This window comes from Sturnira hondurensis, unplaced genomic scaffold, assembly GCF_014824575.4.
Source record: "Sturnira hondurensis isolate 20B ecotype Veracruz unplaced genomic scaffold, ASM1482457v3 Scaffold0008761, whole genome shotgun sequence".
Taxonomy (NCBI): domain Eukaryota; kingdom Metazoa; phylum Chordata; class Mammalia; order Chiroptera; family Phyllostomidae; genus Sturnira; species Sturnira hondurensis.
In genome coordinates, this window is record NW_028081392.1 from 2977127 (window position 1) to 2983177 (window position 6051).

Sequence of the window (6051 nt, forward strand, 5' to 3'; positions counted from 1 at the left end):
AAAATCACAAGCATGTAATTCTGCAACAAGACAACATCACACTCAAGCACACCGTATGACATTTTAGGTGAAATGTTCAAATGGCTGTCTATCTTGTGTGAGACTTTCACCTACTCCACCAACCACATTCAATGGTGTTACTTCTTCCAGACCCTGTATATCTAAGTAATACACTAAAAAAATGTGTGGCAGGGCTCATCCAAAACCAGTAACAGTGATTAACTGAGGGGAAGAGGCACAGGGCTAGGACTGAGTTGATCAAAGGAGACTTTAAATTTAACTGTAATGTTTGACATTTTTATACAAAAAAATACATTCATTATTAATGTATTTGAAAAAGCAACTTAAAAGAGAGGAAAAAGAAACAGGGGTTTTAGCTTCCAAAACTACTATCTAATTGGAGAATTAGTCAATCCCATTCAGTTTGGAAAGTAAAACATTCATTTGAAAAGACCTAGCATCACATTTATAAGTAATAGACCAAGAAGTAAACATTAAATGCAGAACAAAATGACCACCACAATGCTAACAGTCAAAGCAAAATATGCAAATTATGAGAAAAATTTCCTAAATACATGAGTTTTGAAGCAGCAATAAACCCACACCTACAGGCTCACCCACTCCTACTACCCTATGGAACTCTGTGATGTCCTCTCTCCCTAGTACACCATTCCTCCCACAAGTGCTGAGTAAACAAATAAGGGACTACATTGAAAAAAAATAAAAACACCCATTCATTCAATAAACATTTATTTATAAATAGATAAAATCATTTACAAAATATTGTAATGAAAAATAGCCCTGGCTGGTGCAGCACAGTGGATTGCGTGCCAACCTGTGAATCGGAGGGTCACTGGTTCGATTCCCCGTCAGGGCACAGGCCTGGGTTGCAGGCCAGGTCCCTGTGGAGGACATGTGAGAGGCAAACACACATGGATGCTTCTCTCATTCTTTTTTTTTATAGAATAGCATTTTATTTATCTTTAGAGGGGAAGGGAAGGAGAGAGGGAAAGAAATATCAATGTATGGTTGCCTGTCATGTGTCCTCTGCTGGGAACTGGCCTGCAACCTAGGCATGTGCCCTGACTAGGAACCAAACTGCGATCCTTTGGTTCAAAGGGCTCAATCCGCTGAGCCACACCAGCCAGGGCTTCTCTCATTCTTTCTCCCTCCCTTCCCCTCTGTCTAAAAAGAAATAAATAAAATCTTAAAAATATATATACTTAACCCTGTGGAGGTCACAGCTCAGAAATACAAGCTCTTTCTTAAATAACATTGTTACATATATCTGGTGCAGAGGTTGAAGGTCATGACTAGCTGTATGTTTGTACATGACTAATGTTAAGCCATAACCTTTAAGCCATCAGTTTGGCTATCACACATGTTTTGTAAGGGTGTGTGATATTCCACAGTAAATTGTATCTAAGAGATACCGCAAATTCTTAAGTCAGTGGTGTTAGATGCTATGCATCAAAAAAATGCTAGACATTTTTTGTTGTATTTTTTATCAATAGCCATCTTTCCATCATTTGAAAAAAAAATTTATTCATGTTCTCATATTTCTTTAATAATTTCTAAATTGTAAGTGAAATAAGTTTAAAATCATGTATTTTATTATATAATAAATGCAAGTTTGCAGTGTTTTTTTCTGCCACATTTCAGCACATACTAGTAATGTATGTATCTCTCAGATACACATGACCTATGCTGTAATATTTTTTGGACTGTGACCTCTGCAGGGTTGACATCTAAATGTCTTATAGAGGGATCAAATGTAAAGTATAGTATAAGGCAGCATATACATTGCGGAAGAAAAGTGAAACTAAAGTACTAACGGGAGATCAAGAGAAGTGAGTCTCTCCAGCTGGTGAGCTATAGGAGGACTTTATCACGCAGGGAGGGACCAGCAATTTTCAACACAATCGTGTGTCCCAACAATTTTTAAAACATACAATACCTGACTATTTGGTCATGGGCATTGACCATCTTTCCCTTAGATTGTCAAATAAGAAAAAATGGCAACAAATAACACAACAATAACTGTCTGGTATGAATGAATCAAAATTATACCTGTTTGGGGTTTTTTTGTCAGATCAACAAATATATTTTTTGGTGTGCCACAGGATTATAGTAATTAGTCTATTTTTACCGTGAGATGAAAAAGACTGAAAATCACCAGAAGAGACCACAAAAATGGTCTTGAATATAAGGAGATAGAAAAAAGGAATTCTAAACACAAAGAAATTGAGCATAGAAATATAGAGCTTGACTACTGAGTCTAAAAGCCTCAACATTAAGAGCTAAAATTTAGTCATAAAACACTTAAGGGATCCAGCTGGTGTGGCTCAGTGGATTGACTGCTGGTCTGCGAACCTAAGGGTTGCTGGTTCAATTCCTGGTCAGGGCACATACCTGGATTGCGAGCCAGGTCCCTAGTAGGGGGTATACAAGAGGCAACCACACATTGATGTTTTTCTCTCCCTCTCTTTCTCCCTCCCTTCCCCTCTCTCTAAAAATAAATAAATAAAATCTGAAAAAACACCTTAGGGGTCCCTAGCCAGTGTGTCTCAGTTGGTCAGAGCATCATCCCATTCCTGAAAGGTTGCAGGTTTGATTCCCAGTCAGGGCACATACCTAGGTTGCAGGTTTGATCCCTGGTTGGGGTGTGTAAAGGAGGTAGCCAATAGGTATTTTTCTCTCACATCAATGTTTCTCTTTTTCCCTCCCTCTGTCTCTAGAAGCAATGAAAAAATACCCTCAGGTAAGGATTAAAAAAACAACAACACTGGGGTAAAACTTCATGATACTGGATTTGGCAATTTCAACAACAGAAGTACAGGCAACAAAAGAAAAACATCAATAAATTATGTTTACATAATTTATGTAAACATCATAAATTAGACTACATCAAAATCAAAAACTTTTATGCACCTAAGGACAGAATAAAATAAAAACCCATAGAATGAGAGAAAATATTTGCAATTCATGTATCTGATAAGCAATTAATAGTCTGAACGTGTAAAAAACTTAAAACTCAAAAACACTGCCCTGGCTAGTATGGCTCAATGGACTGAGTGCTGGCCTGTAAACTGAAAGGCTTCTGGCTCGATCCCAGTCAGGGGATGTGCCTGGGTTGCAGGGCCAGGTCCTGCAACCCAGCTGGGGGTGTGCAAGAGACAACCAATAGATATACCTCTCGCACACAGATGTTTCTCTCCCTCTCTTTCTCCCTCCCTCCCCCTCTCTCTAAAATAATTACCATCTTTAAAAAATAAAAATAAGCCCTGGCTGGTGTAGCTCAGTGGATTGAGCTCGGGCCTGCGAACCAAACAATCGTGGTTCAATTCCCAGTCAGGGCACATGCCTGGGTTGCAGGCCAGTTTCCAGCAGAGGACACATGACAGGCAACCATACATTGATATTTCTCTCCCTCTCTCCTTCCCTTCCTCTCTAAAGATAAATAAATTTAAAAAAATTAAAAATAAAAAATAATAAAAAAATTAAAATAAGCCTGGTGTAGCTCTGTGGATTGAGTGCCGGCCGTGAATCGAAGGGTCATCAGTTTGATTCCCAGTCAGGGCACATGCCTGGATTGCAGGTCCAGGTCCCCAGTACGAGGTGTGCGAGAGGCAACCACACGTAGATGTTTCTCTCCCTCTGTCTCCTTTTCTTCCCCTCTCTCTAAAAGTGAATAAAGTCTTAGAAAACAAAAATAAAAAACTCAAAAATACCAAATAACCCAATTAGTAAATGGGCAAAAGCTCTGACAAAACATTGCTCAAAAGAAAATAAATTGCTGAAGAGCACATGGAAAGCTGTTTATCATCACTAATGTCAAAAAAAGAATGTCCAGCTTAAGAAAAAGTTTGTAAGAGTTTATCTGAACCAGTCTGAGGACAGTTGCTGGGAAGCAAAATCTCAACAGATTGAAAACATGCTCCAGAGATTGATAATTTTGCATCTTAATTTATACATTAGAATCAAATGAGGAGACAAGAGTATTACAAGAAATCCACTGGTGGTAAATTAAGGAGGAGGAAGAAAGCAAAGTAGAGAAACCTCTGGAACCAGATAAAGAGTAAACCAGTTGGCTGAGCATTGTTCTACAAAGTAAAAGGTTGCTGGTTCACTTCCCAGCCAGGGTGAGTACCAGAGGCAACCATTCAATATTTCTTTCCCTCTCTTTCTCCCTCCCGTTCCCTCTAAAAATAAAGAAAATCTTTTTTAAAAAATTTTTAAAAACTATAATGAAGAGACATACTTCTTTTACATTTGTGGGCACAGGGTAAATTAATAATTAATATTTACAGCACAGAGAGATGGTATTCAGGGAACAAGATAACAACAAGGGGTTCTGTGGTCTCCTGCTCCGGTGCAGTGGGTTGTGCTCTGGGGGGTCTGGAAAAGACAACTACTCTGACATTTCAAAGTATGTTATCTTAGATGCAAAATGACAATAGATTGGCTCACTTAGTAAAGACTGACCTTTGTCAAGAAAGCACTAGGCCTAGGACATGAATACCCACCACGACTTGCTTTCACAATTAGAAATTTTTATGTTCAGGCCATCCTGTATGTTGAAAACTTCTAGTTCCTGAGTTTGCAGGGCCCTCTGTGCAGGCATCACCTAAGTTTGTGAGGTTTAGTAGGTGGCTCCCTTTTCAACCATGCTAATCATTAGGAAAGTGAAAAATACAACCAGGAGATAACTCTGCACATCCATTAAGATGGCTGTTATAAAAAACCCAGAAAATAACAAGTGTTGGTGAGATGTGAAAAACTGGAGCATTTGTGCAGATAGTAGGAATGTAAATAGTACAGACACTATGGAAAACATTAGTGGCTCTGCAAAATGTTAAACATATAATTACCATAAAACTCAGCAATTTCATTCTTAGTATATATCCAAAAATAATTGGAAACAGGTACTTAAACAAATGCTTATACACAAATGTTCATAGTACTTCTGGTGACCCAGATGGGACAGACTCGGGGACTCTCTGGAAAGTCTGGGTATTTGGTGGGGAGTCCTGTTGGCTACCTGAACTGGGGGGCGCCTCAGCATATGGATTTGGAGACTTCTTAGCAGCTGCCAAGTGATTTCCCTGGGGAACTCACCTCTGATTCTCAGCACCTCCCTGTCACCTTCACTTTTGTTTGAATCACTGTACTTTCTGATTCAGGACTGTAGTCTCTGGATAATTAAGGCACCTCCAGTTTACAGAGCCCTGTCTGGTATTAAGGCACCTTCTGGTTTAGAGTTGTGTCTGGTAAAAAGGTATCTTCTGGTTTAATTAAGGTTCCTTCTGGTTAGTGTGATATTACAGAGCTCTGTCTGGTAGAAGACATGAGCAGCAGTACCCCTTGTGAAAGGAGATCCTAGAAGGAATACACCCAATGATTCTGAAGTTTCGGGAATATGGACTCATTTGGTCCTGTTGCTCCCTATACAAGATTTAAGGGCAATAAGTGACACTGTACAGAGCATCATACTCAGGGACAGCTTCTGGTATTCAGTATTGGGTTTAAAAGATGCTTTTCTTTGCATTCTGGTTGATCAAGACTCTCAACTGTTGTTTGCTTTTGAATGGCACAACCTGGAATCTTGGGTCAAAACTCAGTACGGCTGGACAGTCCTATCACAAGTGTTCAAGAACTCCCACATGATTTTTGAGGACACCCTGAGCCAGGAGTTTAAAAAAAGATCGAAAAATTGAAGGAGGAACTTTCTTACAATATGTAGATGCATCTTTAACTAGTACTATAGATACCTTAAACCATTTGGCATCTTGTGGCTATTAAGTATCAGCACAGAAGGCCCAGATTTGCCAACAAGCAGTAAGAGTTCTTGGGTTTCTGCTTGAATCTGGCAGAAGGAGTCTTACTAGGCTTGCCAAAGAAACTAGATCACACTGTCCAGGGGTTGCCAGCCTGCTTGAGAGTGGCAGCCACCTATGACTTTTTACAGAAGCTGAAAAGTTTTCCTTAGCCTATCGCCATTTATGCACCCCACCAAGTGTTGAGCCGGCTAGCGCAAAAAGCAAATCTGTG